The 17,051-nt window shown below is 43.7% G+C and overlaps 2 pseudogenes; one reads left to right on the forward strand and one right to left on the reverse strand.

Annotated features, from left to right (window-relative positions):
* Nucleotides 1-314: 314 nt before the first annotated feature.
* On the forward strand, nucleotides 315-6,161 carry LOC123073978 (polyadenylate-binding protein 3-like; annotated as a pseudogene).
* Nucleotides 6,162-6,389: 228 nt separating this feature from the next.
* On the reverse strand, nucleotides 6,390-9,246 carry LOC123076108 (uncharacterized; annotated as a pseudogene).
* Between the last annotated feature and the right edge of the window lie 7,805 nt (nucleotides 9,247-17,051).

The raw sequence follows: 17,051 nt of genomic DNA on the forward strand, positions 1-17,051 counted from the left end.
TAGTAGTATATGTGGACCCAATCAATCTCTAGTCTGCAGATATCTCCATAAAAAATACACTCGTCTTCTCGAGCACAAAATTAATGCCCAATACTTATCATTATACAAAGAAAGGAAGTAATTAATGCATCAATTAGTGAGAAGAGAGTCGAGAGCATATCCATCCAAGAGCGTTCACCTATAAAAGCACCCCTGCTCGATGAATCCATCCTGTGCCTTCCGAGACTGTATTCTGTTGCCTTGTGAGCCAGCACTCTTGCTCGATCAATCGATCGATCCTGTGCCCGGCCACTGGTTGGCAACCATCTTAGGCAATGGCAGGTCGCCCGTTGCTGGCCCCGGCCCTCACGCTGCATCCTCCTGGACCAGCGTTGGGCTCGAGGGCCTCGCTATACGTCGGCGACCTCGATGATGGCGTGGCGGAGGGGCACCTCTATGCCCCGTTCTGCAAGGTGGCGCCCGTGGCGTCCCTCCGTATATGCCGGGACGTCATTGGCAGGTCACTTGGGTACGCCTATGTGAATTTCTACAGTCGGGAGGATGGTGAGTGTGTCTTCATCTTTTTTTTGCGGGGTTGTCTTCGTCTGTTTACATGTTCATCTAATCAGGCTTGGATCGGGGATACAAAGAACCTACGAGGTTGCGTGGTTATAGATCTGTTTGGTTATGAAGTCTGTGATTTACTAGATTTCCCATACAAGATGTGGCACAACATGGTTGAAGTTCTATTTTGGCATTTTCTTGTTCTGGTCAACTGAGGCAAGGGTCTTTTGATGGAACGTGCGTAGACAGTGTGTTGACCTCCAGTTTGTAGAACAACGTGTCACTAACATGAGGAGTGTTGGAATCCGTAACCGATTCGGGTTTGCGTAAACGGATGCTATCAGAATCGGACTCGGAATAGGATAAATGATTGGCAAAAGCAAATGGACACACACAATGGTTGCAATTAAACGTGTTTTGACCAAAATACCATATATTTCTGTCGTAAAAGAAATTGACATGTTCCTATTATTGGTGATGTCTTTCTTATTCAGGTCGTAACACTTGAGAATTGAATCACAAGTTGAATTGAAGTTTGTTGTTAAGTTGGGTTGATTGTTTTCAAATTAGCCAACATTAATTGGTGTTTGTGTCTTAGTGAAAGGCTTCATAGACTGCTTGTGTTTATTATGAACAAAAGAGAATAGGAATTTGGGCTAAAATCCTGTTAAGAGTTCTCCATAGATTGTGCACCATGGGGTAGAAAATCGCCGTAGATAATAGTGTTGTCGGAATCCGACTCAGAACCGGCTGTATGATTTGGGAAAAATAAGTAGACACACACAATTGTTCCAATTAATATGTGTTTATCTGTTCGCTGAGTTATGCCGTAAACGAAATGACATGTTCTTATTACTGGTTGTTGTCTATCTTATCTATGGTGTAACATTTGGGAGTTGAATCGTTAGCGAGAGGAATTGTAGTTTTTATTAAATTAGGTCACATGATTTGTTTTCAAGTCAGCCAAGATTGATCTTTGTTACCAATGAGGGAATGACTTCATAGATTGCATTTGGCGATTAGGAAGAGAATGGAATTTTGACTAAATCTCGGTAGGACTTCTTTATAGATTGGGTTTATGCACATTCCATAAAAAAACCAGGACCCTCGCTTCGATAGATCACAACAAGAAATATAACTTCAAGGCACTGTCGATTAGGAAGATAATGGAATCAGCAGTTTGTAGAACATGTTGCCGAGCACTGACATCAGTGTTAGAATCCGTACCCGATTCGGGTTTCGGATATGGCGAAAAATCTTTGTGGAAACAAATGCTATCGGAATACGACTCAGAGTCGGATGTATGATTCGGAAAAGTCAAGTAGGCGCACACACCGGTTGTAATTAATGTTTTTTAATCTACCTATATATTTTTGTCACAAACTAAATGTTCCCATTATTGTTGATGTCTATCTTACTTACGCCGTAATACTTGGATTGAATCGTCAGCGAGAGGAATTGTAGTTTTTTGTGAACTTTGGGTTGGTTCGTTTCAAATTAGCTAACATTATTGGTTGATTCCATCCGAGTTTATGGCTTCATAGATTTCTTCTGGTCATTACGAATTGAAAAGAATAGAATTTGGGTTAAGATCCTATTAAGGTTTCTGCGTAGATTGTGCACCATGGTGTAAAATTTGATGCGGAAAATAATGTTGCCGAATATGTCGGAATCCGACTCAAAATCGGACATATTATTTTGAAAAAGCAAGTAGGCACTCACAATTATTATTTTAATTAATGCATTTTTTTACTTGCGGGATTCTGTCATAAACAAAATGTTATGTTCATATTATCGGCGTCGTCTATCTTACTTACGGTCTAACTTTTGGGAGTTGAATTGGTTAGCGAGTGAAAATTTAGCTCTTTGTTAAATAAGGCCACACAGTTTATTTATAAGATAGCCAAGATTTGTAGATTGCAGACGGGAATTAAGAACATAAGAGAATGGAAGTAGAGCTTAAATTTCCTTACGATTTCATTGTAGATTGTGCATCATGCATGGTGTAGAACGTCATCGTGGAAGTTAACATTGTCACAATCCGACTCGGACTCGGATGTGCATATGATTAGGAAAAAACAAATAGCTAGAATTTGGTTACAATTAATGTGTGCCTATGTTCTTATTTCTTTCTATCTAAACAAAAGGACATGTTTATGTTATTGGTGTTGTCTATCTTTTTTATGGTGTAACATTTGGGAGTTGACTTGGTTAGTGAGCGATTTTTTTAATGTTTAGTCGATGCACTTTGTTTTCTAGTTTAACCAATATTCATTGTTGTTTCCATTGATGCCTTCATAAGTTGGTGTGGCAATTTGGAAAATATAAACAAGAGGGAACTGAATGTGGGTTAAAAGTTTGTTAACAAGTTTTCTAGTTTGTGCACCATGGTGTTGAAACGTGCAACATTACACTAGGTAGATTGTATGATCACAATGGCCACATGGATTTCATAGTTAACCTAGTCAAATTTTCATCAGTTTATTCATACTCCACGTTGCCAAATTAGTGAAGAGCGAAATTGTACATAGTTCAAATTGGATATTAGCTTTGCATATCGGACATCCGATAATTGTCCGTTTGATGAACATCCTGTCATATATAATACACCATGTTGTATCGTGGTCAATTATATATATACATACCATACCTACACTATTGTTTTCACCTTAACCTGATTTCATTTTCTTTGTATTTGTATGTTTGCTTGCCCTACTAGAGGATTTGAGTTTAATACTACAGTTACCTCTAATAATTTTGTATGTGATTGTTTTGCAGCCAAACGTGCATTAGACTCTTTAAATTTTACCCCTGCCAACGGGAAGCATATCCGAGTTATGTTCTCGAATAGGGACCCAACGCTGCGATGGAGTGGAAAGGCCAATATATTCATAAAAAATCTTGTGCCAAATATTGATGGCAAGAGCTTGAGTGATATGTTTGGTCGCTATGACACTATACTATCATGCAAAGTGGCCACTCACTTTAACGGTCAATCAAAAGGGTACGGATTTGTTCAGTTTTCAGAGGAGACATCTGCCAATGATGCCATCGACAGCTTGAATGGCAAGTTGGTGAATGGCAAACGAATTTTTGTAGGTCTCTTCATTCGTTGTCAGGAGAGGCAGCCAAATATCAGCGTGAGTAATTATACAAATGTATATGTGAAGAACTTGCCAAAGGAATTCACTCACAATGACCTTCTGCAAGAGTTTGGTCCTTTTGGTACAATTACTAGTGTTGTAATCATGAGAGATAATGATGGAATATCCAAATGCTTCGGATTCGTTAACTATGGGGAATCAGAATGTGCTGCAGAAGCTGTGAAAAGTCTTAATGGTAAGATGATGATACAATTTTGTATGTTGGAAGAGCTCAGAAAAAGTCAGAAAGAGAAGCAGAACTGAAAGAAAACTTAGAGCGTGCAAGAAATGAGAAATTCAAAAAGTTTGAAGGGCTCAATCTATACGTGAAGAATCTAGATGATAGTATTAATGATCTAAATCTTAGAGGGTTATTTGAATTTTTTGGTGAGATAGGATCATGCAAGGTACTTCTCTATTTATTTGCTAGCTAATTCTGTTTCTTAGTATCATGGCTCACCTTCTTAACATTTTTTTTAGGTTATGGTTGATTCACAAGGAAGGAGCAAGGGTTATGGCTTTGTGTCATTTACAACCATTGAAGCTGTCCACAAGGCCGTAAGTAACACGGTTTAGTTGAATGCAAACATGCCCAATGCATCCACTTGACTAGTTTAGATTATTAAATCATCTTTAATCAATGTGGTAGATTGACGGGATGAACAGGAAGATAGTCGGCAAAAAGCCATTGTATGTTGGTGTAGCTCAACGCAAAGAGGAAAGACGAGCGATGCTAGTGGTAAGTCTAGATTGTTATTTCCCAAGTGATCATTTTGTACATTAGGTGCCTTTTGCTGATAAGTGATAAGTAGAGACTTCTTTTAATTAATCTTATATGCTGATAAGTGCTGTTTGAGTTTTGATATTGCTATGTGTCCATGCCTACTACATGTCCAATTATTTACGTATTATTTGTTTCATTTTTACACATAACTGACTAACTAAAAGGAAACCTATTCAGTTATAAATAACTTGTATATTGTCCCATCCTAAGAATAACATAGACTGAGAATCAATGTGGATGAGTGTTAACAAAATGGTTATTTTTTTACCGTCCAAATAAAGTTAAGTAAAACAAGTTCTCTCTTGTCACCTGTGTGTCACTGAATATTTGAACATTAGATCTGTCACTGTTTCAAGAATATATACAAGGGACGACACATCACAAGCTTAATGCTACTGACATTGTTTCTAGGCACACTTTGCTCGTATTCAGAACGCAGGAGTTCTAGCACCCGCAGTACCACAAAATTTTGCTCCCCGTCAGTTCTACGTCGGTCCAGGAGTGCCTGGCATGTTCCCACCACAGGTTGCTGCAGGCTTCGGGTATCAGCAATTCCCACAACAGCATTTCACTCCTTGGGTTCCTAGCGGCATGACGCCATATACGTATAACATGTCGAGGCCACTGCACCATGCTTGGCGTGGTGTGCATCCAGAAATCAATCTACAACCACAGTTATTATGGCACGAGACATGCCATTTTTTGATTTAATTTTTTAATACTTAATGCATCAGTTGGTCTTGCAAAGTGTATCCAGCCGTGCCCATATTCAGATTATGTCACAAGTAGTCAATTCACCTGACTTTCTTGCTTTTACAATGCAGATGGTGTACCCAAATGCCAACCAAGCCTTCACATACATGCCAAATTCTATGAATGTGAATGCCAACGCTGTGATGGTTCCCCCGGGCTTCGTGCAAACTGATAGTACTGTCTCTACTCCATCTGTTCCAAGCAAGGACACCACCACCACTGCTATAGTTTCTTCTGACCCGGAGAAACAACATCTCGTAAGGACAACGGAATTATATTAGGACGTGCTATTTTCACAGTTACAAATTTTACTTGGCATGCATGATTATATATTAGCCATTTATGTCAATGAAGGGTGGATTTTAAGTTTGGTCGAATATTTTGTTTACCTTGCAGATTCAAGATGAGAAATTGTACCCACTGGCTGAACAGCTTGAGCCAGAATTAGGAGGGAAGGTGACAGGGATGCTGGGTGAAGCAATGGAAGCTCTGCAAGGAAGGAAAGTGGAAGAGGCCAGCGGTACTGTTGACCTCGTGTCCGTACCATCATCCTCGACCTCGAGTGTTACCAGAGATGCTATTGACCCCGCTTCCACAGCATCGTCCTCGAGTGCTTCCGTTGACGGTGCTAACCTTGCTCCGGCACCTTCATCCTCGAGTGCTTGAATGCTGGTTCCTAATATCTCTATCTCGACTTGAAATTTAGATGGTTGGATAATGTTTAAGAAGATTCCTGATTTGATGTTGCTTCATGATATTTTCGGTCAGAGTTTTATTCTTGTTTGTTTGTTCTTAAGTTAAAGTGCATCTGCATTTCCCCCAGTATTTAGGATAACTTCAAATAAAAAATTAGACAGTGTCTTCTTCCTTTGGCAGGGATCCTAGTTTACGTCCAATATAAGGACAAGATAACAGTTTAACGGTATATGTTAAACAATTCATGATGGCCTCGCCAAAAAAAACGTGCAAATAGCTTCAGCCTCTAAATCAGCTAAATTGATGCTAAACAGGGGCTAAATGGCGCTAAAACTGCCAAGTAGTATATGGAGATGTCATTTACATGGACAAGTAGCATTTGCTTTTCTCTTCTACAACTATATCTCCTAATCTTTTGTAAGTTTATATATTACTAATGTTCAACTCATCTACCCGGGGAAAAGGCCCTGTCCTCAATGACACAATGAAAATCCTAGCCCCCTCGCCGCCGTACAACACCCCAGGGTGTATGGTGTACCACAAGCTTGTGCCAAATGGTCAATGTGCCAGTGGGGTTGCCTCAGGTGAAGGCGGTGGGGGCGTGAACATGTGCAGTGGGATGCTAGGCAGGTGAGCGACCACAGGAAAGTTTAGAGTACTGTGAACATCTCACAGATTGCTAGATGTTTCATGTGATGTAGTAGTACATATATACATTCAAACTTGTCGATAGATGCATGGAAGAAACTAGTTAAGAATTCTGAGGCATACAATGTGGAATCGGTAAGCTTCAGTTCTACAACTTCAAATGACAAAAATAATGACCCTTAATTTTTTTGGAAATACTAAAGCTGTGGAATGTATATATGCTACTCATGATGAAACCTTTTCTATACAGTAAATATCGAAGATTAAAGTGTTTTTTCATCACTTCATTGCACGCTCAATGAAGTCGTTGCAGTAAATCTTGAGCTCCTTGCAGTGGTGTAGCAATGCCAGCTCCAGAGTGCTCATCGCGTTGTCTTTCAACAGGAGATGAGCGAGCAAATTCTTGCACATGGCCTTCATCCTCTCCAGGCGGAACCAGCATGCCACCGCCAGCATTTCCCTGGCTACCACCGTTTCATTCACAGGAACCAGCTCGTCGGTATAGACAAAGTGGAGTACGGCCCTGAGCACGACGGCCTTCATATCGCCGATCCGTACGACACTGTCGGTTGTCGACGCCACTAATGTTTCGTATAGAAGCAGCGACCGCATGGCGATGATGAGCCAGTGCGCATGAATCTCGCTCTCCTGGACCAGGAACGCCACGTCTGACCATTGCTTGCTCACCATCAGCTACTCGAGGTGCCTGCAATGTTGGACGGCAACACGACGATCATAGGTTTGGCGATGGTGGTGCTAGTACTAGTAGTGCACGCCTTCGTGTGGACTTCAAGGTCGCAACGTATGGTAAAGGAACCATTGTGGCCTATGTATCGGGACTTTGCAGAATTCACCATGATGAACTTTTGAAACCCCCAGGTTTCACGTACCCTAGTAAAAATATCTTCAACAAAGCACAATCGACGGTGATTTGCCACTAGGGTCACCGGTCCGGAACGTCTTGGACAACTTGACCCAGTTCCAGGATCAGACCATAAACGGAGGTAGACGGATATGTGTTCCCCACCCTCCTCTGCCGAGTACCCAGACGGGTACACATTGACTGTCCAATCGTAACCGCCTATGTTTTATATGACTGAAGTGATTACTTGGCCAACACCATGGCTCCTTTGCACTGAGCTAAAGTTGTGGATATTAAACTCGTGCATGCCGTGGTGTTGTTGGTCGATGGATACCGGAGGAGGAGGAAGGAGAGCTAGTGTGTCGGGCCATGTTGTGTGTGGCAACTCTCTCATTGACCTCAATTATAAAAGAGCTGCATGTTTCCTTGAGCTCCTCATACTCCTTGGTCGCCTTCACCGCGTCGTACATATCAGGGCTAGATGTTATGTACTTGATGCAGGAATCCTCGAGCTGACAGCACCTTTGGCGGCCCCGCACTAGCAGCAAAGTCGTCATGACAGTTGCCAGATCGATGCTCTCGCATAGTATGTTCTCGCACATGAGCTCGACGCTTCAACGAAAAAATAGCGTGCTATAACGACGCTATAGCGCTGTTATAGCGTATTCAGAAGGAAACACTATATTTTAGCAAATTCAGCCGCTACGACGTTATTCACGTAATTAGCGCGCTATAGGGTGTTATAACGTTGTTGCGTGTAGCGTTATAGCGTCCAAATGATGAAAAATATTAGAAAAATAGGGAAGCACAGGTTTATTTTGTGGTTATTGCACGATAGATGTAGGCTAGGTGTTCAGTGTTCAGAGTTGATATATGTTAAATAGATTGACTACAGTTTGACATTCAGTTTAAAATGTGTGCTTCTTATCTGGCTAGATTATGTCTCTCTATATTGGTGTCTTAAGGTACTGAAATACTTTATTTGTGGATATATTTGGCATTTTTTGCAAACGCTATTTTTAAATATAGCATGCTATTAGCGCGCTATAACTTGTGTAACATTTTGATAAGGGGCTCGCTATATTTTGTAGCGTGCTATTTTTTTCGTTGGATCATACCGATTAGCGGCCACAAGCAGCTTGTGTACCATGACTTCACGGCCCCTCGCCATGAATTCCTTTTTGAAATTATTATGACTGCTTCCTGATTCCTCGCCGTTGTTTGGCTTGACGGGAAGCTCGTCAGTATAGATGAATTGGAGCATGACCCTGAATGTGGAGGCACGCATGTCCTCGATCCTGACACGTTGAGCGGTGCTCTCCCTCATGTGACCAAAGAGCTCCGCGGCGAAGACCGGCAACCGCATAGCAAGCACAAGCCTGTGGGCGCGGAACACGGTTTCCTCGACGAGGAAGGTCACTTTTGATGAGTGGGGGATCTTTGCCGGACGTAGTAGAAGCTGCTGCAAATCCCGGGGGGATGGTGGGCGCCGGCACTATGGGGATCAAGTACTTTGTTGGGGGAATGGACCTCGGGCAGGCAACGGAATCCGGATCCTTTACAAAAACATCGAGGCCACCAACGCTCCTCAATTCGGCTGGCCCTGGCTGGCTTCCTAGCGTAACCCAGCCAGGTGTCGCAACCCGGTCTGCCGGCTGGCGCGTGCCAGCTGGTCCCAAGAAGCCAACCTCCAGCGACAAGTAAACATGGCTACAACACTCCCTCCTTTGCGCCGGCCCCGACGGCCGCGGCACTCCTGCCGACCAAGCCACCGTCTGGAGGCGCAACCCTGTAGCGAGGCGGCGCTGCCGCCCCATGACGCCCGGCACGGCATTGCCAACAGTACCCAACAGCCAGCCGTACCCGGGCCGGAGGTCCCGGTACGACCCGCACCGGATGGACCCAGCGAGACCCGCGCCGGCGGGCCCGACAGACTCGACGGCCCCCACAGCCGGCTCCTAGACACTGACTCCAGGGCCCTGCACCCATGTAACATTACCACTGTATCCGGGAGGGGGGCAGCCTATAAGACCCCCCGGTGCTCCTCCATGCAGAAGGTCGATCGTTCATCAGTAGAACACACTCACACGGAGAAGGAGCAGCCTATGCACTAGCCTGCATTCCTTCCTCCCAAAAACAGCAGCAGGAGCAAGCTTGTATCCACCTCATATAAACCACACTCGGCAGGACTAAGGGTGTTGTCTCTCCAGAGAGCCCCAAATCTGGGTACGTCTTGTGTCCCACACTTGCGCGTGCCAACCTCGCCTCTGGAGCCCACCGGTGTCCTTGTCATGTCCCCCCTTTTAGCCATCCCATGGCATCCGCCGTGAGACCACCACAACAGTTGGCGCCCACCGTGGGGCAGCTCGAGGCATCGGCCAGAGTCACGTTCCAGACGGGGCCCTTCACCGACTGCGGCGTGCACGGTTTGGTCCCCGCGCCCAGCTCGGTGCCGGCCAGCCCCGCCGGCTCGTCCGTCGTCCCCTTTGGCGCACCACACATCTCCGACGCGCTCGCCTCCGACGAGTACCCCAGCGACGAGCTCGACGTCACCGACTCCCCCGTCCCCGTTGGCTGCGACATCTCCGACGACGTGGCGGATCTCTGCACCCACGTAGAGGTGCTCGTCACCGGCTTCGCCTGTACTTCATCCAGCGCCGCGGCCAGGGCCGCAGCCGACTGGGCTAATACGTGACCCGCTGCAGAACCTCAGCGTCCTTATCACCACCGCCGCCAACACCACTGAGGCCAGGGTTTGGCTCGAGGAGGAGCGCGTGCGCCTGCTGGACGAGGCCACGGCGCTCGCTGCTACACAGCGCCGGCTGGAGTACATCCAGCGGGAGCACGACGCCGCGTACGGCTTCACGCCGGCAACGGTCGAGCCTAGCCGGGTTGCTGGATGACACCCCATCAAGGTCAGTGACCTTGCTTGAGGATCAAAATTCACTTCACCATTCTAGCTAGGTATTATAGTTTCATGCTTGCATCTTCCAATGTGCACTGCGGACTGCTATCTAATTCTGGACATGCAAACCAGTTGTTTCTAGTTTGTTTCTGTTTGGATGTATGGTTAAGTCCATATGTGTTATTTCTGAAAGAATGCTTGCGTCCTTTTTATTTATCTCAATAGTTCGTTCATGTTGCTGTGTGTGTGGATGAATCCTTTCCGGTTTCATTGTCATATGTTGTGTAATACTGTAGGAATAAGTCTCTCATGTTTCCATCTGTCCTAATATTCCTCTTTATTGTATATATAATCCTTAATTTCATCTTTACTTACAGGTTCTGAAACTGACTGTGCATCCGTGAACATGTGTGTGTTTGTTGGATTGCATTCTCATCCTAGTAGTTTTTTTTTTAGAATCACCGCGGGGGGGGGGGGGGGGGAGTTCCCCACCTGAATATATTACTCAAACGGCTGCAGAAGCAGCGAGTACAGAATTACAGCGGCACGGTGCAGCATGCAGAGAGGAAGGAACGCCACGAGAAGACGTCCTCCTTGTCACCCATGTCGAGACGGTGTGACCAAAGGTCTAGGTCAGAGATCAAGTTTCTAATTGTTATTAAAGAACGTTGATCGATTCTCCTAAACATCATGTCATTACGCGCTGCCCAAATCTTCCAGAGTAGAGCGAGGAGGACGAAGGATCAAGCATTCTTGGGTAGGTGTTGAGGCAGCGGGGTGTCCCAAAGCTCATTGAGATCGTCAGACGAGGGCAGGAAGCCTACTCGTTGCCAAATCCTATTGGCAAGAGGACATGTGATGAAGATGTGAGTGGAGTCTTCAGGTGATGTAGCACAGCGAGGGCATAGGTTGGAGGAGATTATATGCTTCTGGGCTAGGTTCACTCCAGTGTTGAGGCGATCTTTGAAAAGAAGCCAAGCAAAAATCTTGATCTTGCGAGGAGCCTTGGTGCCCCAGATGAGGGGGGCAATGAGATCCGTGTCTGGCTTGGTCATGAATGTGCCGTATGCTTGCTTGGTGGAGAAGTCATGCCCCTGGAGTAGGAATCGTTGATCTTCCTCAGTCGACGGCGTGAAGTCCTGCAAAACAGCCAAAAGCGAAGCAAGCTCTCGTTCTGCTGTTAGAGAGAGACGATTACGGAGGTTGGCTTCGATACCGAAGCGCAAAATGTTAGCTACTTTAACTAGTTGTAGGATGGAGTGCGAGAAGAGGTCCGGGAAGGTGGTAGCTAGGGGTTTTGGTGTGAGCCATGTATCCATCCAGAAGTATGTGTGTGTGCCACTGTTGGTGAGTACAAAGGTGATTGGCTGGAGGGTTGGATTCTGTTGGGTTATCGTGCGGCACAAGAAGGAGGTTTGGGGGGTCGAAGAGACGAAGGCGTTTGGGTGTTGGAGATCTAGCCAGTCTAGCCAAGGTGACTGAACGGAGGAGAGTGCTTTGACGGCAAACTTCATTAGGAGGCAGTTGTTTTGAACGTGTAGGTTTTTGAGCCCTAAACCACCGAATTTTTTTGGCGAGCAAACGTTTTTCCACGCAATCAGACACTGAGCACCCGAGCATGCATCTTCACCAGCCCAGAAAAATGACCTCCTTAGAGAGTCGATGACTTTGAGGGTCTTTTTTGGGATACGGAATACATACATGAAGTATGTAAGGAGGGAGTCGAGGACCGCGGATATGAGGATGAGTCGATCGCCTTTGTCTAAAAGTTTTGCGCGCCAACCATTTAGTAATTTCTGAGATCGGGCAATCAAGGGAGCGAACGCATTGCAGGGGGGCTTGGTGGGGGCAAGGGGGAGTCCTAGGTAAGTTTGAGGGAAGGGTGCGCGCGAGCATCCCATGGCGAGAGCAGCAGCATCAGCTATGTTTTCATCTGTGTGTAGGGTGGCCATGGTAGTTTTGGAGAAGTTGATGGTGAGGCTGGTAGCTTGCGCAAAGTTATTTAGGATTTTTTTTTAGGGCTGTGGCAGCAAGGGGGGAAGCGGCTGCGATAATAAGTGTATCATCGGCGTATTGGAGAGTTTGATCTGCTGTGTCGATGAAAATCCACAGGAGGCTGCAAAATGGTCGGGAGTTACCAAAGTTTTGTCTCCCTTAATTAACTAATCGCTGACTCAGTTTCAATTGTTGACCCGCCCGCTGAGTTCAGCATGAAGTTTTGGTTTGACGTTTTCATTGCGGTGCTTGCAGAATGATGTCGTGACAGTACTGCACAATTAATTAATAACGGCGAAAAACATCACAGTGCTTTTCGTCGTGCCCACACGCTGTGGAGACGCCGGCATGCTAGAGCTATGATGGCGAAGTTACTGGATGTAGGACCTATGGCATACTATGACTGTTGACTTGTTTCAGTGAGAACTTCAGTGCTTGTGTCAGAACCTGTAAGATTTTACCTTGCACCAATTAATCAATCAGAGAACTCATGATTCTACATGTCACAACCCTACTTTAGTGTTTACAGATTACAAAGAGATTCCCCAATCCGTAAAAAGAAAAGGTGGATGCCAAGCTGAATAGCCGTGAGATGTCTGGAGCTGGGATTCTGAAAAGTATGTGTAAGTTCTTCTGGCTTTCTCTCAAATACTAACTTCTTCGTATGCGTGCGCTTATGTAGAAACAACAAATGCCTCAGATATCTACTAAAAGATCATGTGTTGATGATATTTGAGCAAAGAAGTTTGTAATTTCCCAATCTACGTTACTACTAATCCTATTTTGATGCAATGCATATCTTCTAGAATCCCTGTAGATTTTATGTTGATCTAAATATTGTATTAACTTATCTGTACAGTTGAATATGGAGTTGCTAAGCGTCCTGTAGCGTAGAGACTAATATACCATTTTGCCAAGATAGTTACACTTCTTGTGGTAAAGTTTACTATATCAATTTTGTACGAAAATGTACCTTGTTTTACCAAATTATCTTGTTACTAACTTTTGCATTGTTGCACTAAAATTTGACTTGCTACTGTTGTACTAAGGCATATTTCCTTCTGATTTGAGCGACCGAGCCTCTGCAGATTCGATGCGGCCGAGAATCCCACTAGTGGTCAGCGCAAGGCCGGGCCACGAGCTCACCGGTGAGGGCTCCACCCTCGACTTCCTGTTCGACCGGTGGAGCAGAGCCCTCTCCTGCTATCTCCTATCACGCGTTCGAGGGAGTCGCACTATTGCTGCTCGCGTCCTCAGGAGCAGTTACGCGCGTGTCCGTACTCCTATGAATTTTCTCTCTGTGGGCTGCAGCTTGGGTCAATTGGGAATGACATTCGTCACTGAGCATCCCAATTTTAACTGCCAATTTGGCTTTTCTTAACACGTGCATGTCAATTTAGCAGAAGCAAGTGTCTTGTGCAGTGCAGTTTGGTTAATTTAACTTATTACTGCAATCGGTGGCTGCGAAGGCCTGTTCATGTTCCTTCCCTGTATTTATTTATAGAGTCAATTACATTGGTGGTGCCACAACTTGGCGTAAACGGTCACTTTAGTGCTAGAAGCTGTGGCATATATTAAAATGGTGCAAAAACTTGGCTCTGACGTGCAAATACGGTGATTATTCCGTTTGTATACGGAATCTGTGCTGACTAGGCAACAAAACATGTGTATCTAACCACTATGCAATATGTTTTATACTTTCAACTATGCTTAACAGAATATATATACCTTCGGTACGTAGGTGGAGTTTAAATGGGCTGCAAATATTGCGGCCTATTTGCGCCAACTATTTTTTTTACGATATTTGTAAAACGTAAGTAATAAAACTTATATTCAAGCATTTATGTGTGATCAATATTATACAAACAAACGATGGTTTGTAAATATATATATTAATTTTTTTAATTAATATGGATATTTCTGTGTTATAACTTTTGATAATACAAACATTTTAATAATAATATAATTAACGTGATGAAATGTAAATGTGTGTATCTGTATTAACTTAAATAATATACATGATTGAATATTCAAATCAAAATTTTATATGTAGGAATATGAATATTTTTAATTATACAAACGTTGAACTATACAAATGTGCATATAATTATTAAAATGCTTGTATAATTGAAACAATATTTTTAGTTATAGTTTATGAAATATTTGTATTATATAAAATTATAATATATTTTTACTTCAGCATGTCAATTATATAATAGTCAGTCGAAAATGTATGGCAGAGTGGTTTGGACCGTATATGATGTAGCAAGTGGTTTTGGGTCCGAATCCTGGCGGCACCTACTTTTTTGTTATTTATTTTTAACAGGCAGGACCCGCTGGTCACTGAGGTGAAGAATGCCACGCCTGAATGGACCTTTTTTTTAAATCAAAGTTCCGAGGTTTATTTTGTGAAAATCAGGCCACACGCTCTTTCTCCTTAGTCTAGCCACTGACAGCAGGGTGCGCATGCCTAGTCAGCGCACATTTCCTATACAAACGGGATAAGCAACCGTATTTGCACGTCCGAGCCAAGTTTTTGCACCACTTCAATGTACGCCACAACTTGTAGCACTAAAGTGACCGTTTGCGCCAAGTTGTAGCACCAACAATGTAATTGACTCTTATTTATACAATACGCAGTTCAACATTGTCATAGAACAACCAAATTGACTATTAAATTTAGTTTCAACAGATAAATCGGAAATGACAGTAGACGCAGTTCGGTTCAAGTAGGGAGTAGTGATGCCCTATTTTAGGGCAGCTATTGGAGACGTCAATTTGTTGTGCCCAAAAAATCCACTTTTTGGTGTCTAAAATTTTACTCCAACCTCTTTTGATGCTCTACAATAGGGCACGATTGGAGATGATGTAAGAAAGTTATAAAATGAAGCCTGTGGAATAAAAGGAGAATATTTAATTCAAAAGAAATACTAATGGATTTGAGCATCCATTCGAGATTTTTGTACACTACCATATCAATGCAAAATAATACGATAGGCTCGAGCATCCCTCGGAGATTTTAACACACCACCATATTAATACAAAATAAACACAATATGGAGTCGACAATCCATCTGCAATTATACTTTCACACAATACCATTTTTCATTTCCATATAATTTTAGAGTTTGTGATCATTTTGACAATACAAAATGCATATGAGGGCAAGTTCAATGACTGGAACAAAGTTGTATCCCCAATAATCGAAAGGAATTTTGTACTCCCATATGTTTAAACTTGTTGTGTAATCACAATGAGTGTTTCTTTGGCACACCCCTCTAAAAGTTTACATGAATCTTAAAGTTACTTGAAAAGGTTGTCGCTATATTAGCACGTAAATCAATTGTATTGAATAGATTGATTTGGATACTACAAAAGGCTATATTGCCCCTTTTGATCGAAAAGGGTAACTTTTAATCTCCATCTTTAATCAGCATCGAAATTCGTAAAGTTTTCTGCGGTATACCAAAGCAAAGTTCAGTTGCAATTATTTTTGGTAAAAAATACGCTAATGTTTCAGGAAAACCATATATATGAATATTATTTACCAATATATATGAATATTCTTTATTAAAGTTTGCATACCATCCTTATTTAATCAAAATTATACTGACATGTAATTACCGAAAAAGGCTTCTCGCCCTGCTTTATAAATAAAGCCATGACAGGATACAAACACACCGAAATGGAGGTCCACACAAAGGAAACAAGTTTAAGAACAAGAAAGGGAAAATATACCCGTTGGGGGCAACAACAAAACAAGCTTGCAAAAGAACATAGCAGGGTCCCAAGGCGGGCAGATGATGATAAGTAATTCGGAGGCAACCTCCTTATGTTTCCTTGTCAGATCGTCGAGGGTCGTCTTGTCCCGCCGCTTAGAGAGAGGTTTCCATAGCTGCAAAAATTCACACAATTTTTAAATTGCATCGGTGGCCCCAGATGGGTATATATGTTCAATGACAACTTTATTTCTATCACACCACATGGTCCAAGCCAAGGTTCCAAAATTCACCCACAACCTTCTGTGGACCTACCTCTAGCAATTTGCCATGAGTTGATGCCAATCAGGGAAGTTGGTTGGGTGCTAACTATTGCCCCAAACCTCCCTAAAGCAACTCCACATGAACTGGGCCGACACACAGTAGAAGAAAATATGGTTCAGGTCCTCGTCTACCCCACACAGCGGGCACTGCCATTCCCAGGGCCGTTCTACCTGAGCACTTGGTCACCCAAGGGAAATCTACCCCTAGTAAGCTGCCACAAGAATATTTTGATCCAAGGCAGCAGATGCACCTTCCAAAGTTCAGTCAACTTGTCAGGCCCAAATCCCGCCATAAGGTGATTGTATAATGACTTAGTTGAGAAGTTGTCCGAGGGCCCCAATTTCCATGATGTGATATGCGGAGCCGCAGACAAGGTAACACTTGTCACACTGGAGGAGAGCGCTAACCATTCGGTGGATTCAAGGGGACCGAAAGAGCGACGGAATGAGAGGTTCCTCCCCGCATCCGCAACCGCCAAGGTCACCAAGGAAGAAGGCTGATCCGGAATGGCGAACAGCACCGGGAACTGAACAAGGAGTGGTCGACCATCAAGCTAAACTATTGAACCAAAAATGGGTGTCCATTCCTCTCTCGACCATCACCAAATCCCCAGACGGAGAACCGGTTTGATAGACTGAATGGCTTACCAAAATTATGAGCCTCTGGTCGTGGAGCAAAG

The sequence above is a fragment of the Triticum aestivum genome, chromosome 3D, assembly GCF_018294505.1.
Source record: "Triticum aestivum cultivar Chinese Spring chromosome 3D, IWGSC CS RefSeq v2.1, whole genome shotgun sequence".
Lineage (NCBI taxonomy): Eukaryota > Viridiplantae > Streptophyta > Magnoliopsida > Poales > Poaceae > Triticum > Triticum aestivum.